The sequence below is a fragment of the Ovis aries genome, chromosome 5 (genome assembly GCF_016772045.2).
Source record: "Ovis aries strain OAR_USU_Benz2616 breed Rambouillet chromosome 5, ARS-UI_Ramb_v3.0, whole genome shotgun sequence".
NCBI lineage: Eukaryota > Metazoa > Chordata > Mammalia > Artiodactyla > Bovidae > Ovis > Ovis aries.
Genome location: NC_056058.1, coordinates 40,500,799 through 40,523,252, shown reverse-complemented (window position 1 = coordinate 40,523,252; position 22,454 = coordinate 40,500,799). Strand labels below are relative to the sequence as shown.

Here is a 22,454-nt window from a genome sequence, read left to right as displayed (position 1 = left end):
TTATAATCTTATGTTAGCATATTTATTTAAATTGCTTTCAGGAGCCTTTAAGACTTGAAAAATTCTGTTATAAATTATAGAATGTTAAAAGCATTTATTTCAATCCTTTTGTTGTGTGAAAATAAAACACAAAAGAATCTGTCCATGGTCTTAGAGCACCATCAAAGAGCCAGTTCTTCTGACACAAAATTCTGAAAACACACTTATTTTCTAAATAACACAGAGCATCATTTTTGCTCATGTATGCCCAAGTTATGAATGCACTCATCCACTTAAATATACCTGTGAAGAAGGCATGAGCTGCTCCTCAGAACGAAGCAGAACTTCTGATATATACTTTCAACAACTGTGATATTAAAATAGTCTGATCTTTCTTGAATGAAGAAAAGCAGCTTTTAGACTGCCAAAATATCATACACATTCAACCTAATGGCAGCATTTTGTTTCATGGGAAACAAAGGGTAAATCTGTCTTTTCTTTCTCTTGGCTCCAACAAAGGTTTCTTTTTCTTTGTGCTCCTCCTTCTGAGATCAGACCCATTGTCTAAGGCAAACACAGCACTAAATAAGACTACAAAATTCTGACAATCTGAGAAACTGGGATAAAATGATGGTGCCTTCTATCTAGCACTGCTAAGAGGACTAAACAAGTTATAGTGTGTAAATCAGAAAAGAAAGCAGGAGATGAGTGCTATGTTACAAATGTCTGTGCAACTGAAGGCCGGGCACTGAACTTAGCATTCAGTAGGGAAGTAAGAGAACTAGACTCTTTAAAGCCTTCCTCCTAGGTATGGCATATTGAACTTTATTTTAAAGATAATAAAGATTTACTATATTCACTTTAGGAGGAATGCAAAATGAGTGCTAAAATCAGCCCTAGTCAAAGCTGAGAGGAAAAAAATTAAAAACTTTCTCCTACAATGTAAATAAATTCATCTGTACCACTTCTCTATATTCCATATATATATGTATTAATATATGATATTTGTTTTTCTCTTTCTGACTTACTTCACTCTGTATGACAGACTCTAGGTCATTCCACATCACTAAAAATGACCCAATTTCATTCCCTTTTATGGCTGAGTAATATTCCATTGTGTATATGTAAAATAAATCTAAAATTGTATTCAAAAAATATAAATGATATTGGTGCTTTATTTTAAAAAGTTGTAGTGAAAATTTAAAATATTGTAATTATTGTAGAGAATGATAATTTCTCAGCATTATCAGCTCCTACAATCACTGTATGGTAAATATTTAAACTGATAAATATCTTTTACTATTTTGATTATGTAACTATTATTCACTTAATACCATTATACCACTATTGATCAACACAAAATAATAGAATTCTATATCACTAAAACTACCATTCAGTAGAAAAACATGTAATTATTTTTAAAAATCCAGATGCATATCAGAATTATTTCGGAATTTTTGGAAAAATACAAATGCCCATATATTGACATTTCCCCCCTAAGGCTCCAGGTGTGTTTTTAATGAGCAGCCGTGTTTAAAATTCAAATTGTGGTGCCGGAGAAGACTCTTGAAAGTCCCCTGGAGAGCAAGGAGATCAAACCAGTCAATCCTAAAGGAAATCAACCCTGAATACTCATTGGAAGGACTGATGCTGAAATTGAAGCTTCAATACATTGGCTGCCTGATGTGAAGAACCAACTCACTGGAAAAGATCCCAATGCATGAAAGATTTAAGGTAAAAGAAGAAGAGGGTGGCAGAGGATGAGATGGTTGACTAGCATCACCAGTTCAATGGAGATGAACTTGGGCAAACTCCAGGAGAGTGAGGGACAGGGAAGCCTGGCATGCTGCACTACATGGGGTTACAAAGAGTCGGACATGACTTAGGGACTGAACAACAACATGTTTAAAAACAACTGGATTACATGATGATGTTTCACTTTTATCTAGTTTGTTTTACCTTTTCTATTTAATATTCAGTGCTCCCATTTCATTTAGTTTAGTTTTTCAATTTCTCTCTGTTTTGTTGTTGTTTTTTTCTCAAGGCTTTATCAAGCAGAGAAGAAAAGTTTTTGTATATGTATGTATGTTGTGGTCATTCAGTCGCTCAGTGGCGTCTGACTCTTTGTGACCCCATGGACTGCTGTATGCCAGGCTTCCCTGTCCATCACCATCCCCAGAGCTTGCTAAAACTCATGTCCACTTAGGCAGTGATGCCATCCAACCATGTTGTCCTAGGTCATCCCTATCTCCTCCTGCCTTCAATCTTTCCCAGTATCAGGGCTTTTTCTAATGAGTCGGCTCTTCTCATCAGGTGACCAAAATATTGGCACTTCAGCTTCAGCATTAGTCCTTCTAATGAATATTCAGGACTGATTTCCTTTAGAATGGACTGGTTTGATCTCCTTGCAATCCAAGGGACTCTCAAGAGTCTTCTCCAACACCACAGTTCAAAGGCATCAAATTCTTCAGTGCTCAGCTTTCTTTATGGTCCAACTCTCATATCCATACATGACTACTGGGAAAACCATAGCTTTGACTAGAAGAACCTTTGGTGGCAAAGTAATGTCCCTGTCTTTTAATATGCTGTCTAGGTTTGTCACAGTTTTTCTTCTAAGGAGCAAGCATCTTTTAATTTCATGGCTGCAGTCACCGTCTGAAGTGATTTTGGAGCCCAAGAAAATAAAGTCTATCACTGTTTCCATTGTTTTCCCATCTATTTGCCATGAAGTGATGGGACCGGATGATGTGATCCTAGTTTCAGGGTAGCTACAAACAAAAAGAAGATATGCACAAAAGATAGAAAGAAATCAAAGCATGACATTACAGAAAATCATCAAAACACAAAGAAATGTAGCAAGAGAGGAAGAAAGTAACAAACAAACCAAGAAATTACCAGAAAACAACAAAATGACAAATATAAGTCCATACTTATTAATAAATATTTAAGTGCAAATCACTTCATGGGAAATAGATGGGGAAACAGTGGAAACAGTATCAGACTTATTTTTCTCGCCTCCAAAATCACTGCAGATGGTGACTTCAGCCATGAAATTAAAAGACGCTTACTCCTTGGAAGAAAAGTTATGACCAACCTAGACAGCATATTCAAAAGCAGAGACATTACTTTGCCAGCTAAGGTCTGTCTAGTCAAGGCTATGGCTTTTCCTGTTGAGGCTGAAACTCCAATACTTTGGCCACCTGATGCGAAAAGCTGACTCATTGGAAAAGACCATTATGCTGGGAAAGATTGAGGGCAGGAGGAGAAGGGGACAACAGAGGATAAGATGGTATTATGGCATCATCGACTCGATGGACATGGGTTTGGGGGGACTCCAGAAGTTGGTGATGAACAGGGAGTCTGGGCATGCTGCGGTTCATGGGGTCGCAGAGTTGGACATGACTGAGCGACTGAACTGACTGAATGCAGAAAAAAAAAGAAGACCAAAATTTTGCTGTCCATAAGAGACTTACTTCATGTATTAGGCCACACATAGCTTCCCTGGCGGCCCAGATGGTAAAGAATTCATCTGCAAAGTGGGAGACCTGGGTTTGATCCCTCAGTTGGGAACATCCCCTGGAGCAGGGCAAAGCAACCCACTCCAATATTCTTGCTTGGAGAATCTGCATGGACAGAGAAGCCTGGTGGGCTACAGTCCAAGGGGTTGCAAAGAGTCAGACACTACTGAGTGACTAAGCACATAGACTAAAAGTGAAGAGATGGAAAAAGATATCCCATAGAAATAGAAACAAAAGAGATCAAGGGCAGCTATACCTATATCTGTATAAGTATATAAGGAGGAGAAGTAAAAGTATATAAGGAGGAGAAGGGGACGACAGAGGTTGAGATGGTTGGATGGCATCAGCTACTCGATGGGCACAAGTTTGAGCAAGTTCTGGGAGTTGATGACGGACAGGGAGGCCTGGCTTGCTGCAGTCCATGGGGTTGCAAAGAGTCAGACACGATTGAGCGACTGAACTGATAACTTGTATCGCATTAAATAGGCCTTAAGAAAAAGCTGTTACAAGAGAAAAGGAAGATTATTATATAATAATAAAGGTGCCAATTAATCAGAATGAGCTAAGAATCATAAATGTATATTCACCCAACACTGAAAAGTGAAAGTGTTAGTCACTCAGTTGTGTCTGACTCTTTGCAACCCCATGGACTGTAGCCCACCAGGCTCCTCTGTCTGTGGAATTCTCTAGGCAAGAATACTAGAGTGGATAGCCATCCCCTTCTCCAGGGGAACTTCCCGAACCAGGGATTGAACGTGGGTCTCCTGCATTGTAGGCAGAGTCTGAGTCACAACATTGGCACACCCAAATATATAAAGCATACAGATGTTAAGGGGGAAATGGAGAGTAAAAAAATAATGGTGAGGGATTTCAATAGCCCACATTTAACAATGGACAGATCATGCAGATGGAAAAATCTATAAGGAAACATTGGAATTAAACTACTTAATATCAGATTTAAGCAGTAGAATATACATTGTTCTCAAGCTCACATGGAACATTTTCAAGGATAGGATATATTAGGCTGCAAAGCATTCCTAACAAACTAAAAACGATTTAAATCATATCACACATCTTTCCAACCACAATGGTATGAAACTAGAAATCAATTACAAGAAGAAAATCTACAAATATGTGGGAATTAAACAACATACTTTTAAACAACCAGCTGGCTAAATAGAACTAAAAAGGAAAATCAAAAGTCAAAGACAAGTGAAAATGGAAATACAGTATATCAAAACTTAGCAGCAAAAGTAGTTCTAAAAAGTTTATAGTGATAAATGCATATATTAAGGGAAAAAAACTCAAATAAAAATTACTTTATAGACATCCCTGGTGGTCCAGTGGTTAAGAGTTCACCTTCCAATGCAAGGGACACAGGTTCAATCCCTGGTCTGGGAAGATTCTACATTCTGTGGGACAACTAAGCCAGTGTGCTACAACTGCTGAGTCTGTGCTCCATAGCCCATGAGCTGCAACTGCTGAGACTGCATGCCTCACAACATTGAATCCCATGTATTCTAGAGCCCATGATCTGCAATAAGAGAGGCCACTGCAATTGGAAGCCTTTACACCACAACTAAGGGTAGCCCCCTGCTTTCCACAACTGGAGAAAGCCCACACACAGCATTGAAGACCATAACCAACACAGCCAAATATAAACAAATAGTAACAGCTAATTTCTTAAAAAAAAAAACTAACTAATTTTAAACCTCAAGGAAAAAGAAACTTTGAGAATCATAAGAACTACTATGAACAATTACATGACCACAAATTAGATAACCTAGAAGAAATAAATTCCTAGAAATGTAAAACCTACCAAGATTTAATGAAGAAACAGAAAATCTGAACAGACCAATTATTACTTAATTAGCAAGAGGATTTAATTCATAGTCAAATACCTCCCACCAAAGAGAAGTTCAGAATCAGATGACTTGAAAAATGGAATCTACTAACATGTAAAGAATAATTAATGCCAGTTCTTCTCAAACTCTTTCCAAAACTGAAGAGGAAGGAATATTCCCAAACTTATTTTATGAGGCCAGAATTACCCTAATAGCAAAATCAGATAAAAACACTGAAGGACAAGAAGATTACAGACTGAAATCCTTGATAATATAGATACAAAAAAATCCTTAACTAAATAGAGTCCCTTGGACAGCAAGGAGTTCAAACCAGTCCATCTTAAAGGAAATCAACCCTGAATATTCAGGGTTGAAAGGACTGATACTGAAGCTGAAGCTCCAGTCTTTGGCCACCTGATGCAAGCAGCCAACTCATTGGAAAAGACCCCGATGCTAGGAAAGATTGAAGGCAGAAGGAGAAGAGGGTGACAGAGGATGAGATGGTTGCTTGACATCACGAATGCAATGGACAAGAACTTGGGCAAACTCCGGGGGATGGTGAGGGACAGGGAAACCTGATGTACTACAGTCAATGGGGTTGTGAAGAGGCAGACATGACTTGGGGACTGAACAACAACAAAAATACTGGTAATCACTTCAACAGCACATTAGAGGAATATATACCATGATCAAGTGAAATTTGTGCCTAGGATGCAAGAATGGTTCTACATACTCAAATCAATAAATATAACATATCACATCAATAGAATTAAAGGTAAAAATTATATGATCATCTCAATAGATAGTGAAAAAAACATTTGGCAAAATTCCCAATCCATTCATTACAAATACCCTCAAAAAGTGGAAATAGAAGTAACATATCTCAACATAATAAAGGCCATATATGACAAGCTCACAGCTAACATCATATCCAATCATAAATGGATTCTTCATTCATTCAGACTGAATGTTTTCTTTTGGGATTAGGAATAAGAAAAAGGTGTCTATTATCAACACTACTTTTAAAGATAGTACTAGAAGTCCTAGCAAGAGAGATCAAACCAAAAAAATGAAAGATAGACAAACTATGAAGTAAAATTATTTGTTTGCAGATGGAATTGCCTTCTATAAAGGAAATCCTAAGGACTAAAAAAAAAAAAACAGTTATAACTAATAAACAATTCAGTAAAGTTGTAGAATAACAAAATCAACATAGAAAAGTTAGTTGTTTTTCTATGCATCAAAAATGAACTGTCTAAAAAAGTAATACAGAAAACAGTCTCATTCATAACAGCATCAAAACAATGACAGACTTAGAAGTAAATTTATCCAAGGAGAAAGATCTGTACAATAAAAATTATAAGACATTGACAAAGAAAACTGAAGAAAACACTAGCAAGTGGAAAGATACCCTGTGTTCAGTGGTTAGAAGAATTTATATTATAAAAAATATCCATACCTCACAAAGCCAACTATAGATTCAATGCAATTCCTATCAAGATCCTAAGGGCATTTCTCACATAAACAGAAAAGACAACCCTAAAATTTGTATGGAACCACAAAAGATCCTGAATAGACAATGAAATCCTGAAAAAGAACAAAAGTGAAAGCAGACATCACACTACTTGATTTGAAACTATAATACAAAGCTATACTAATCAAAACAGTATGATAATGGCATAAAAACTGACACATAGACCAATGGAACAGAATTGAGAATCCAGAAATATATCCAGGCATACACAATCAACTAATACGTGAAAAGGGATCCAAGAATACTCGATGTTGAAGTGATAGTTTCTTCAATAAATGATTGGATATGCAAATGCAAAGGAGTGAAATTGGACCCCTATCTTGCATCATTCACATAAAATTCATAGGAGAAAACCTAGGAGAAAATCTTCCTGACATTGATTTTGGCAGTGATTTTTTTTTGGTTATGACCCCAAAAGCACAAGCAACAAAAGCAAGAATCAACAAGTAGGACATCAGATGAAAAATCTCTCCACAGAAATTGAAACAATCAATAAAAATAAATAGGAAACTTACAGATTGTGAGAAAAAAATTTAAAAACCACGTATCTGATAAAGCCTTCCAAAATATATTGAAGAACTCATACAACTCAGTAGTGAAAACCCTAATAATCCATTTTTTTAAAGGGGCAAAGGACCTGAATAGACATTTTCCCAAAGAACACATTCAAATGGTCAACAGTTTCTTGAAAATATGCTCACCACACTAATTTGTCCCAAACGCATGAAGAAAGTAACTGAGGATAGGGATGGTTATGATTCATTTTTTGGTAAAATTTCTAACTTGAAACCATGTAGTGTAAAATTTTAATTTATCAATGAGGACACAGAGCTCTAATAAGGCTCTGTTTTCAGATGGTATCATGCTATTAACTCACTCAGCCTAATGTCTAACACACAAGCCGGAAAATCCAGGAAAATAAAACTTCAAAAAACAGAGCCAATGCCACTAGGATCTCTGTCTGGGATCTGGGATTTGGAACCTACTGCTCTAATCCCCAAAGGTGATTGGAACTACCCAATAACCAGGTTGAATGGCACTTTTCCTGCAAACCCTAAACCAACAGTAATACCAAGTTAACAACTATTATTGAGCACATTTGTGGGTAAAAGTTTTATATCAAGTCTCTGCCTGTATCCATACATACTCCAGCATGGAGGACAAACACATTCAGGGTCTTTCATTTTCACCCTCCATGTCTCCTAAGAGCAGCAGATTTAATCATCTATTGGGAGGAAAGAGGAAACAGTGTTTCTTCATGTTACCTACATATTAGAACAAGGGTGGGAGAAAGGTTAAATTACTAATGGTAAGGATATGCCACCCTGTTCTTGAATGATGCAGACAATTTCTACCTGCAGCCAGCGTTAAGATCTACCACCAGGAGCTCTGTCCTCCACTATCGCTTTTTGGTGAGCAAGTAAATCTTCCATTAATCAGTTTTTTGCCACATTTGTCTGGTGGTAACGACAAAGAGACCTTGATAAATACACATATTCCTGACATTTTGATTCAGGAACATTAGAATTCCTGTGTTTCCTCAATCCTCAGGTGATATCTACAACTGAACACGCTGGGGAGACACTGGTATAGAAAAGACACTACAGGAGTAACCTGGGCTATTTTTACCTAGTGATATCGGCAGTGGGAGGGACAGTACACCGGCTCTCAGTTGTGAGTTAGGGTAATTAAGGCTCTGATTGGTTCTGTTATAGAGAAGATTTGTCAAATTATGGAGAAGATTTGGCTGCACAAGATCTTCCTGTGTTGAGCACCTTATTATTTGATCCACTGCAGTGCAGTGAGGAGGCTCAAGGAGAAGTGAAAAGAATAATCTTGATGAAGACCAAGTTAGTCATCCAGATGCCACCAGGTCTAGACCTGTACTGAACAGAGCAACAACACCACGAAGGGACCTTGAGGATTTCAGGTGAGATGAGGCACAAAATGACAATACTAGTAAGGATACTTTCTAAACATTCACATTAAGATTGGAACTTTCTGCTTTCCAATTTTGACTTCACTAAGTATGATATGCAGATCAGGAAGCAACAGTTAGAACTGGACATGGAATCACAGGCTGGTTCCAAATAGGAAAAAGAGTACGTCAATGCTGTCTATTATCATCCTGCTTATTTAACTTATAGAGTACATCATGTGAAATGCCGGGCTGGATGAAGCACAAGCTGGAATCAAGATTGCTGGGAGAAATATCAATAACTTCAGATATGCAGATAACACCACCCTTATGGCAGAAAGTGAGGAAGAACTAAAGAGCCTCTTGATGAAAGTAAAAAGTGAAGAGAGTGAAAAAGTTGGCTTAATGCTCAACATTTAGAAAACTAAGATCATGGCATCTGTTCCCATCACTTCATGGAAAATAGATGGGGGAACAGCAGAAAGAGTGGCTGACTTTATTTTTCTGGGCTCCTAAATCACTGCAGATGGTGATTGCAGCCATGAAATTAAAAGACGCTTACTCCTTGGAAGGAAAGTTCTGACCAACCTATACAGCATATTTGGAAAAGGAAATGGCAACCCACTCCAGTGTTCTTGCTTGGAGAATCCCAGGGACAGAGGAACCTGGTAGGAGGCTGTCTATGGGGTCGCACAGAGTCAGTCGGACATGACTGAAGTGACTTAGCAGCAGCATATAGCATATTAAAAAGCAGAGACATTACTTTGTCAACAAAGGTCCTTCTAGTCAAGGCTATGGTTTTTCCAGTGGTCAGGTGTGGATGTGAGAGTTGGACTATAAAGAAAGCTGAGCTGAAGAATTGATGCTTTTGAACTGTAGTATTCCCTGGTGGCTCAGATGGTAAAGCATCTGCCTGCAATGCGGGAGACTCGGGTTTGATTCCTGGGTTGGGAAGATCCCCTGGAAAAGGAAATGGCAATCCACTCCAGCACTCTTGCCTGGAAAAATCCCATGGAGAAGGAGCCTGGTAGGCTACAGTCCATGGGCTCGCAAAGAGTAGGACACGACTGAACGACTTCACTTTCACTATTGGAGAAGACTCTTGAGAGTCCCTTGGACTGCAAGAAGATCCAACCAGTCTATCCTAAAGGAAATCAGTCCTGAATATTCATTGGAAGGACTGATGCTGAAGCTGAAACTCCAATACTTTGGCCACCTGATGCAAAGAGCTGATTCATTTGAAAAGACCCTGATGCTGGGAAAGATTGAGGGCAGGAGGAGAAGGGGATGACAGAGGATGAGATGGTTGGATGGCCTCACAACTCAATGGACATGGGTTTGGGTGAACTCCAGGAGTTGGTGATGGACAGGGAGGCCTGGTGTGCTGTGGTTCATGGGGTTGCAGAGAGTCAGACATGACTGAGCGACTGAACTAAGCTGAACTGAAGTATATGATATTACATCTACAAACCCAGGTAGAAGAGAAATGTTCTCCGTGTATGAATTGTCCACAAAAGAATTAAATTTTACTATCCTATTTTGCAATGGGCTTTATAAGAGTTGAGCCTTTGATCTGCCTCTCACAGAATCGGAACATTTCATTCTTCTTCCACAGAAAGCAAAAGTGTGTCTCCTGAAATTAAAGGAGACAGAACATCCTATATCTAATGACAATGAAATTTTCTTGCCCAGATAGTATTCTACATCTAGCAGCTATGTACAAAATGCTATAAAATTGGGTTTACAGTGATAAGTGAAAACCATATTCTCCACCTAAACAAAGTATGCAAGAATTTTGATGTTCTCTGTTTGTTAGAGAGTGGGAGGAAAATAACCTACTGAATGAAATATAAGACTAAGAGGCCATCTAAAGTATACATAAGTAAATGAATCACCTAAAAAAATTTCATACCTATGTTTACACACAAAATACACACACACCTCCAGAGATGAGATTCTAAATAATTTAATTACAAAAACAATGACTTACAAAATGTATTTATACATACTTTTCTGTTACCTAAACAAAATATTCCATGTTTAATCTGTTGCACGTCAATCATTCTCACAAAGTGGATTCCAATTGTTTGATTCTATTCCCCTCTAGTTTGTGTTTCCTCATGTCCATGTTCTGGTTTTTTGCTCTTCTCAGCAATTTCTTTTGAATCTATCTTGTGCATTTCCTGAATTAACACTGGCATTGATCTGCGAGTTTTTGTTTTTTAGATTCCTTTTATACTATTTTTTCTTTTCTTTTTTTTTTTTTACAGATAATACTTACTTTATTTTTTTTTAGTTCTCTATTTTTTTAATTTTAAAATCTTTAATTCTTACATGCGTTCCCAAACATGAACCCCCCTCCCACTTCCCTCCCCATAACATCTCTGTGGGTCATCCCCATGCACCAGCCCCAAGCATGCTGTATCCTGTGTCAGACATAGACTGGCGATTCAATTCTTACATGATAGTATACATGTTAGAATGCCATTCTCCCAAATCATCCCACCCTCTCCCTCTCCCTCTGAGTCCAAAAGTCCGTTATACACAGCTGTGTCTTTTTTCCTGTCTTGCATACAGGGTCGTCATTGCCATCTTCCTAAATTCCATATATATGTGTTAGTATACTGTATTGGTGTTTTTCTTTCTGGCTTACTTCACTCTGCATAATCGGCTCCAGTTTCATCCATCTCATCAGAACTGATTCAAATGAATTCTTTTTAATGGCTGAGTAATACTCCATTGTGTATATGTACCACAGCTTTCTTATCCATTCATCTGCTGATGGACATCTAGGTTGTTTCCATGTCCTGGCTATTATAAACAGTGCTGCGATGAACATTGGGGTACATGTGTCTCTTTCCATTCTGGTTTCCTCAGTGTGTATGCCCAGCAGTGGGATTGCTGGGTCATAAGGTAGTTCTATTTGCAATTTTTTAAGTACTCTCCACACTGTTCTCCATAGTGGCTGTACTAGTTTGCATTCCCACCAACAGTGTAGGAGGGTTCCCTTTTCTCCACACCCTCTCCAGCATTTATTGCTTGCAGATTTTTGGATTGCAGCCATTCTGACTGGTGTGAAGTGGTACCTCATTGTGGTTTTGATTTGCATTTCTCTAATAATGAGTGATGTACTTTGTTTTTAATAAGAATATGGTCTATATAATACTTTCCTTGTAAGGTGCAGAATTAGCGTACCTTTCATCTTCTAGATTTGACTAACTGCTCATAAGACATCTTCTTCTATTATACCTTGGGAGAATAGCCATCCTTACCTCTTTCCAAAACTGTTTTCTACCCTGGAACTTCACTTAGCTTTCAGCAGCCTCTTACTACAGACATTTATTTAATGCCACACCACTTGTTCAGAAATGAATAAGAAATAAAGACTTACTCCTCAGACTTTCAGTTTCAGACAAGAGAAAAATTCTCACTTAATTTTCCCTTGATATTCTCCTCACTTGCCTGAATAATCCAAACTCTAATATCCCTCCGTGGCTGGAGTATTTTTGGTGTTAATTATAGAAAGCATTTTGTTAAAATAGAGAATGAAAATCACTGTATTACTATCATCTTACTTGCACAGGAGAGTGCATTTTGAGAGGAAGATACACTTGAGCACAAGATTCCATAGGTTCAAGTATCTTTTTTCTGACCAACAGCTCACTTAACTTGTTGGAGTATAAATTTCTTAGTTTATGGTATAGAGGGGGAAAACACCTGCTGTCTCTATCCCAGTGGTTTTTGTGGCTCATCCAACCAGATAATATTTGTAAACAACCAGATTCTGTACAGAAGAAAGCGGTTCAGTGATGAACTTGTCAAGTGCTTATTTCTCCTAAGTAGTTCTGTATCAATTGTTCCTTGAGCTAAAGCATCTCCTTCGGGACACACCAACCTCACTGTACAGCTAAAGCGAGTGAAAATACTGTCATCCAGTGAATGAGCTGGACCATACTGTATTGGGCCAATGAAGTAAATTAAAAACAAAAAACTTTAGCTTGGCATATCTGAATTCCCACTTCTTTACTGCCTTCTGGGGAAGAGCCACCACGCAAAATGGTTTTGCTGGTTCCTGGAGGTGTTGTATCTGCTCTAGACAGCCAGGATTCCAGGGATATTCATGCCTTCTACATGTGGATCATGAGAAATAATGCTGGAACTTTTTTCCTTCATCGAGCCATTCAATCTAGATTAGAATGGACACTGAAGAAATGAACAAATAAGCTAATCTTTTTGTGTGCTTTCTCAAGATATTTCATGTACATAAATATTATGATCAGGCTACCCCCCCCACCCCCCAAAAAAGAATCTTTTTAAAAAAGAGAGAGATAGAGATAGAGAAAGAGATAAATTCTCCTGTAGAGTCTGTGCTCCAGGGACCAGAATTAAGATACGTTAGACTTCATTTATACTATCAGTCAACTCATATGACAGTTTTTTAAAAAGAACAAAACACTGATATGTGCCCTCAGAATATAAAAATATTGGTAAAAGTAGAAAGAAGAGAAAACTCAAAAAGGTTACCAGTTTCAGTGTGAAAGTATTTCACAGTATCAGTTAGGTTTGGTGCTCAATTGTCTTAGAATCAAAGAATACTGAACTAGATGAGCTCTTAGGTTCTAGACCAGAGGCTCTTAAATGTTTTACTTAAGAAGAAATAGATAATCAATAATTAAAGATTGACAAGATAGAATTGTATTGGTGGAAATAGTGTCTTGCTATTTAACATGGTGAATAGTAGAAATGGGTTGCTACAAGTAAGATTAAATGTAACCCTAATATATGGATTAACTATTAAAAGTTGTCTTAGATACATTCTCTACTCATGAGTAAAGCTTGGTTATGTGTATCCTTTCTTTTAATTATGAGGGATCTAGGCTAAACTCACCAGCCAGGCCATATCAAGCCTTAAACTTTGGATTCTGTTTGCACAACGCTGGCTTTCTGGATGCTAGAAACCTACCTCTCATTGTTGAATGAATGAAATGAATCGTTCATACAGAAGATGCTGAGAACATCTAGGAAGACTAGGCTTCCTTGAACTCACAGAATAGGTTCCATAAAGTTTCTTGTGAGCCTGTTTCTTATACATGTTTGGTCAATAAATATCTGTAGGTTTGGCAGAATTTAGTCTGAAACTTGCGAAGTTGCTTTCTTATTTATTTTCCCCCAGTTTTAGTGGGGTCATGGGGAAAAGAGCTAACCCTCTGTCACCTCAGTACATCTTTGGCTACTTCCATAATCTTTAATACATACACACAAAGTGTGGTTGGTTTAGGAAGATTTATAGAAGTGGTAAAATTCATACTGTGGGCCTTTGAAACTACTTATTGGAAAATTTGAAACAACAACTTATATCAAGTCACTAATATGACTGTGCTCTCCATAGTTTGTTAAGGTAACACACTGAAGCAATAAATTATTTTGGCATTGATCATTCATACAAAGGCATCAAGCTGGTATCAGTTCACTTTGGTGACTCTGAGAGGCAAACTCCATTGAGAGTAATAAATTCTTCATTTGAAAGAGAGAATGCAGACTATTTTAATCACCTGGGCATCCATGAAATGTATGGACATCAAGGTGTATAATAGCATTTTATCAGATCTATTGACTTCAGTTAATAAATCTGATATGTGACACAGAACTATAGTAATTATTCCACTACTGCCTGTGGTTACAGGATCAAAGCTCTGCAGCAATCTAAAGGTACCAATCAATTTAGTTAGTTATGTAGTTTAAGAGAAAATATGAAATACAATTTATGCATGTGTCTCCGGGGTTAAGAGGAGAATGTAACACAATGCACAGATATCACTACTGAATATGGATCCTATAGCTTAGCCAGGGGGCTTCCCAGGCGGCACTAATGGTAAAGAACCTGCCTGCCAAGGTAGGAGATATAAGAGACTTGGGTTCAATCCCTAGGCCAGGAAGATGCCCTAGAGGAGGGCATGGCAACCCACTCCAGTATTCTTGCCTGGAGAATCCCATAGACAGAGGAGCCTGGAAAGCTACAGTCCATAAGGTCACAAAGTCAGACATGACTGAAGTGACTTAACACGCATACACAGACCTTCTCCAGGACCAGGCTTCTCAAGCACAGCCTATATTTCCAACATCAGAATCACATGGGCTCCACTTACAGATGAAGGTTTCAGGAGCTCATCCTAGACCTAAGTATCCAGTTCTCTGGGAGTACATTTTATTAATAGTAAGCAGTCCATGTGGTCCTGGTACATAGTGATGTCTAAGAGCCACAAGTAAAAGCTCAAAGTGGTCCAAGAAACCAAGTAGAAAGAAAGAGACAGGGCAGCACCTCCTCCCTCTGGCTGAGGGACTCAAGGCAGAGGCCATTGTGTTCACAGAGATTCAATAAACTACTTTATCTGCATTTCACTCAGATATTTGGGTATTTCTTTTTCTGATGGATTAGGTTGGCTATCAATGCAAAGGGTAACTGGGGGAAGCTGTAAACCCTTGAGGCAATTTCCTTGTTTCTCTCTATATAAATGAAATAACATTCCATCCAAGTTGACTCTAAAATACAGTAAGAATGGGCATCAACTTTAAAAGTTGTGTCCTTTCTTATCCTTCCGAGAGATATCAAATTTAATCTTTGCTGCTTGTTTAATCTCTGAATACATTTGGTGCAGGAAGACTTAGAAAACCCATTCTACTAAGGGCAAATTTTTCTGAAGACCTAGTATATTTCAGCATTCATTGGCCCCTATCCTGAAGGAAATTCAACATCAAGTCAAATATGTGATATTAGAGTTTCCCAAAATACAATTGTTAACTTCAGGAGATGTGTTTAGTTCATGTTATACCTAAATTATAGATTTATTTCATTAAGGTATCCTTGTGTGATACCAAGATTGCATTGACTGAAACTAGGAATATGAAAAGATGCAGAAATATTAGAATTGTTCATATTATCAGAAGAAGATAATTAAAAGTGAAAACGCTTGCCTACAGGAAGGGTTAGGACACTGGTGGGGAAAAAAAATCTAGTGTCACTTTTATGCTCTAGTTATTAATTTTTCTCCTATGGTTTTAGCATCTTTATGAAGCAGATAAAATTCTGTTTTCAATCCTTCCAAAATGTTCTATGTTATGCCATCACTTACTAAATTTATGTTTCTGGTTTAATTCCTTTCTCATTTACACATGTGTTTAAAAGTCTCCATTTTCTTTTAGGTGAAGCTGGTAAGGAGACAACACGGAGACAGGAAACAAGACATTGAGCACAGATTTCATTCTCTTGGGCCTTTTCCCAGGAATGAGACATACTGATCTCCTTGTCTCTGTTGTCCTCCTCATCTACATCGTTGCTATCATAGGAAATATCAGCTTGATTCTTCTCATCTGGACAGATCCCCACTTTCATACCTGCGTGTATTTTCTGCTTAGCCAATTCTCTCTCATCGACCTGATTTTCATCTCTTGCGTAGTCCCCAAAATGTTGGTCAACTTTTTCTTAGGGAAGAGAAGCATTTCCCTGATTGGCTGTGGGGCCCAGATCTTCTTTACCTCGACTCTTGGGATAGCACTGTCTCTTCCTGACACTCATTGCTTATGACCGCTATGTGACTATCTGTCATCCTCTCAAATACTCAATCATTATCAGCCACTGGGTCTTCCAGCTGATGGCTGTGGGGTCCTGGGTGGGAGGGGCTCTGGCATCCTTGGTCCACATGGCTTATGCCATGCACTTTCCCCTCTGTGGCTCCTGAGAGCTCTACCACTTTTTTTGTGAAGTCAAAGCCCTCATGAAGCTGTCTTGTGAGGACATATCTGCCTATGAGAAAGGACTAGTAGTGACCAGCATTCTTGGGGTTCTTCTCCCCACAAGCCTCATTCTGACTTCCTATACTCTCATCTTCTTCCAGGTCCTGCAAATGAACTCCCCCGAAGGCAGGAACGAGGCCCTGGCTACTACTCCTCCCATCTTACTCTGCTCACATTTTATTATGCCCCAGCCATGCAAATATACACGAGGCCTGGATCTTCTCACACCTCTGTTCTGAACCAGGCTCTCTTTGTTTGACACCATCCTCACCCCCATGCTGAACCCCCTCATCTATAGCCTAAGGAACAGGGAAGTTGTGGGCTCAATAAGGAAGATGCTCAGGATGTAACCTATTTCAAAGCAGGCTCCTATGTCCCATTGGGTAGACAGTTCAGAGTTAAGATCTCCCTGGAGGCAGTAGGATCTGATAAAACCCAATGAAACTCTCCCTGTCTTCATTTTCTCTCTACAAATGTAGACGTTATACCCTCTCTCCTGATAAAGTCAGTTTTAAGTAACTAAATCAATGAGTTCTCTGAGAGCAGAGGAGCACAAAAATACATCACTTCAAAGTAAATATATACGAGGCCTGAATAACAACCCATTCTCTGTGTAAAAATAGCCTTTCTCCTAATCCCCTCAGCTTGCTTCATTTGTGTTGCTGGAGTGATAGGTCCCTCTTCTTTCGTTCATTTTTTAAAACTTATTTGATGACTGGAGGAAAATTGTTTTGCCATGTTGGGTTGGTTTCTACCGCACAACAACACAATTCAGCCCTCAGTTCAGTTCAGTTGCTCAGTTGTGTCTGACTCTTTGCGACCCCATGGACTGCAGCATGCCAGGCCTCCCTGTCCATCACCAACTCCCAAAGTTTACTCAAACTCATGCCCATTGAGTTGGTGATGCCATCCAACCATTTCATCCTCTGTTGTCCCCTTCTCCTCCTGCCTTCAATCTCCCAGCATCCAGGTCTTTTCTAGTGAGTCAGTTCTTCAAATCAGGTGGCCAAAATATTGGAGTTTCAGCTTCAACATCAGTCCTTTCAATGGATATTCAGGACTGATCTCCTTTAGGATGGACTGGTTGGATCTCCTTGCAGTCCCAGGGATCTCAAGAGTCTTCTCCAACTCCACAGTTCAAAAGCATCAATTCTTTGGTGCTCAGCTTTCTTTATGGACTAACTCTCACATCCATACATGACTACTGGAAAAACCTTAGCTTGGACTAGATGGACCTTTCTTGGCAAAGTAATGTCTGTGCTTTTGAATATGCTATCTAGGTTGGTCATAACTTTCCATCCAAGGAGTAAGCATGTTTTAATTGCATGGTTGCAGTCACCATCCGTGGTGCTTTTGGAGCCCTCCAAAATAAAGTCTGTCACTGTTTCCACTGTTTCCCCATCTATTTGCCAAAAAGTGATGGGACCAGATGCCATGATCTTAGTTTTCTGAATGTTGAGTTTTAAGCCAACTTTTTCACTTTCCTTTTTCAAATTCATCAAGAGGTTCTTTAGTTCTTCTTCACTTTGTGCCATAAGGGTGGTGTCATCTGCATATCTGAGGTTATTGATATTTCTCCCAGCAATCTTGATTCCAGCTTGTGCTTTATCCAGCCCAGCATTTTTCATGATGTACTCTGCATATAAGCTAAATAAGCAGGGTGACAATATACAGCCTTGAAATACTCCATTCCTGATTTGGAACCAGTCTGTTGTTCCATGTCCAGTTCTAACTGTTGCTTCCTGGCCTGCATACAGATTTTCAAGAGGCAGGTCAGGTGGTCTGGTATTCCATCTTTTTAAGAATTTTCCAGTTTGCTGTGATCCACACAAAGGTTTTGGCATAGTCAATAAAGCAGAAATAAATGTTTTTATGGAACTCTCTTGCTTTTTCAGTCATCCAACAGATGTTGGCAATGTGATCTCTGGTTCCTTTGCCTTTTCTAAATCCAGCTTGAATATTGGAATTTCACAGTTCATGTACTGCTGAAGCCTGGCTTGAAGAATTTTGAGTATTACTATACTAGCATGTGAGATGAGTGCAATTGTGTGGTAGTTTGAGCATTCTTTGGCATTGCCTTTCTTTGGGATTGGATTGAAAATGGACTCTTCCAGTCCTATGGCCACTGCTGAGTTTGCCAAACTTACTGGCATACTGAGCGCAGCACTTTCACAGCATCACCATTTAAGATTTGAAATAGCTCAGCTGAAATTCCATCACCTCCACTAGCTTTGTTCATCGTGATGCTTCTAAGTCAGTGGAAATTTCCCAGGTCATGCAGGTATTAAAAAGTGGTGAATCAGAGTTTAAATCTCATTTTGCTTTGACTTCGCATTCCAGGATGTCTGGCTCTAGGTGAGTGATCATACCATCGTGATTATCTGGGTTGTGAAGATCTTCTTTGTATAGCTCTTCTGTGGATTCAAATGAGTCATCTCTTCACACCAGGTGGCCGAAGTACTGGAATTTCAGCTTCAACATCAGTCCTTCCAATGAACACCCAGGACTGATCTTTAGGATGGACTGGTTGGATCTCCTTGCAGTCCAAGGGACTCTCAAGAGTCTTCTTCAACACCACAGTTCAAAAGTATCAATTCTTCAGTGCTCAGCTTTCTGTATAGTCCAACTCTCACATCCATACATGACTACTGGAAAAACCATAGCCTTGACTAGACGGACCTTTGTTGACAAAGTAATGTCTCTATTTTTTAATATGCTGTCTAGGCTGGTCAAAACTTTCCTTCCAAGGAGTAAGCATCTTTTAGTTTCATGGCTGCAGTCACCATCTGCAGCGATTTGGGAGCCCACAAAAACAAAGTCTGACACAGTTTCCACTGTTTCCCCATCTATTTGCCATGAAGTGATGGGACTGGATGACATAATCTTAATTTTCTGAATCCAGGTTAAATCAATATTAGATATTTTGTAATGTGATTGACTCTGAAAAATTCATCTTAAGGCTATTATGACCAATTAGGATATACTGTTCACACTCATTATTACATTTAGCCATGAGGGCAATTCGATGAGAAAGTCTATTGTTATCACCAATTTGTAGATGAGGAAACAGAAGTGAGGAAGTCAGTGGAAATTTCCCAGGTCATGCAGGTATTAAAAAGTGGTGAATCAGAGTTTAAATCTCATTTTGCTTTTTAACCATCATCCTGCTGAGCAGATGGCTGAGAGTGACTTTTTTCCCTGAATGAATTTGGCTTTGCCCCCTGATAGCTGAGCTAATTACCTACCAGGGCTGGACTGAGCTGACACATTCCCCAGAGTGTTCACGGTATCTCTCTTGTCCACAGTGCTGTATTTAATCTCTGCTTCATGGCCTACCAGAGATATTCTGGATCAGCTATGAGCTTGCAGTACCAACTTAACCAAGATCATCAGTTATAAGACTTTATTCCACTCATGAAGAGCCTAATGTTTGACTTGATGAGCTGCACAATACAAAGGAAGGTATAGAAGAATTAAGAATCTCCAGGAGGTGACAAGGATGACAACACGTATGATAACAAGGTAGCCCACAGTGGAGAAACAAGTAATTGTCTTAAGCTCTTGTGGGGAGACACAAGAATTAGAAATAATTTGTGACCCTCTGTGTGGGTTAACATCTTCAAAGTGCTTCAGAATAAACTCCCAGCTGTATGATAAAACCCTCCTGGAGAGTTGAGCAGCTGCATGAGAATTCAGTGAATTGCCAGACCCTGAGGCAGATTATCGGAGAAGGCAGTGGCAACCCACTCCAGTGTTCTTGCCTGGAAAATCCCATGGAGGGAGGAGCCTGGTAGGCTGCAGTCCATGGGGTAGCTACAAGTCAGACACGACTGAGCGACTTCTCTTTCACTTTTCACTTTCATGTATTGGAGAAGGAAATGGCAACCCACTCCAGTATTCTTGCCTGGAGAATCCCAGGGAGGGGGGAGCCTGGTGGGCTGCCCTCTATGGGGTCACTAGAGTCGGACACGACTGAAGTGACTTAGCAGCAGCAGCAGCAGCAGAGACAGATTATATGTGATAACTTCATGGGTCATCTGTATTTACATATACACAGTTTATAATGCTATTAAACTGATCAACTACTAGTTAGTAACTGGTGAGTTTAAGAAAAATAGTTAAACTCTTTGTGTTATAAACATTGGTGCAATCCTTTGTTCTCAGAAATGTGGTTTAGAGTCTCTTTTTTGCCCACCTGAAAATAAACGTTGTTAATTGTCTATATTCCAATATAAAATAAAAGGTTTTTCTTTTAAGTTATCTTTGTTGTTTTCTAGGCTTTGGAAAGAAGTTCTAACTAAGTCAAATTTCAAAAAGAGCATCTTATTATTCAGGCTTCCTTGGTGGCTCAGTGGTAAAGAATCCGCCTGCTGATTCAGGAGCTGTGGATTTGAACCCTGGGTCAGAAAGATCCTCCAGAGAAGGAAATGGCAACCCACTCCAGTATTCTTGCCTGGGAAATTCCAGGGACAGAGGAGCCTGGTGGGCTACAATCCACAGAGTCCCAAAGAAGCAAACACATCTTAACATCTTTGTTGTTTTCTACTTTGGAAAGAAGTTCTAACCAAACCTAGTTTCAAAAAAAGAATATTATTCAACATAGTCATAAATATTTAAAATACTGGCTTCAGATTTACACATTCACCAATGTATGCCCAAATTCATGCTTGAATTTGTAAATTCAACATACAGTCATAAAGGCCAGGGCAGGGCTGCATAGAACCCTCTCCCTAGTCACTCGTTTGTGAGATGAACCCAGTTCATTTGCTTACTTTAACACAAGGATATCATGTTGGAAAATAACTTTTTCACTTTTTTAAACTCAGAGATATGTGTGAGATAGCCATATCCAGAGCTGGAAAATTCATGTTGTTCATTTTGATTTTTCACAGGCCACCTCCCCTTAGTCGAAAGTCCAGCTCCACTCCACTCCTTGCTGAGCAACTCTAGGACCTTAGTTGTGCATAGAAGCTGGAGGAGCTGAAGAATGAGGCCAACTTGGATTTGGAAAATCATGGAAAATGCCAGCAGATAAAGTTTCTTGGGAGTAGAACAGAAATGTCAGCATGTGATTAAGCCATTTATATAATGATACTCTGCTAGGAATTCTGGTCTTTATCCCTGTTTTTTCAACTCTCTCTCTATGTATAGAAGCTTTTCATCCTTTTCTGTGTCCCATAAATTCTGATTGAGTGCCTGGTACCTGCCAGGTTCTATATTGGCACTGAGGAAACAATACTTAGTCAATTCTTTGCCCTCAGAGAACCTTCATTTTCACGGGGGGAACAAACAATAGATAAATAAACATGCAAATAATAGTAAGATTTCAGATGGTAAAGGAATATAAAATAAGGGCTAAGGAATAAAGCAAGCCAGTGATACGCTTCCAGTAGAATGATCAGGCAGACATATCGTGCGAATAATGTTCGTGAGAAGATGGGCTGAAAAAGGATACTTCTTCCATCACCAGTTGTTACTTGTCATCCTGTGTTGCCATCATGTCTTTCCACTTCCCAGATTTCTCCCTTGTCCTTACTTATCCCACCTTCTCTTCTTGACATCTTTCTATAGAACTAGGCAGTAAAATTTCTCATCCATAACCAGGCCACCTGCTTGTGATCTCTGAGTTCCCTAAGGATAAATCTAGACTTAGTTGGAGAATCTATAAGCAATAAATATGCTGACATTCCAGATCCCAGTGGTGGCTGTGCATTAAAATCCACTTCGGAAGTCTGGGCGTATATCACACCACCAAGATGTATGGAATTTTCATACTGAATGAAGATCACACTTCTAATCCTTAACAAAATTATAGCCACAATGTGCTAAACAATGCTAAACCATATGACCAAAATATATTTTCTTCATTT

At 39.0% G+C, this 22,454-nt stretch overlaps 1 pseudogene; it reads left to right on the top strand.

Moving 5' to 3' along the window:
* Positions 1-16,075: 16,075 nt before the first annotated feature.
* Positions 16,076-16,934, top strand: LOC114114951 (olfactory receptor 2V1-like; annotated as a pseudogene).
* Positions 16,935-22,454: the final 5,520 nt, after the last annotated feature.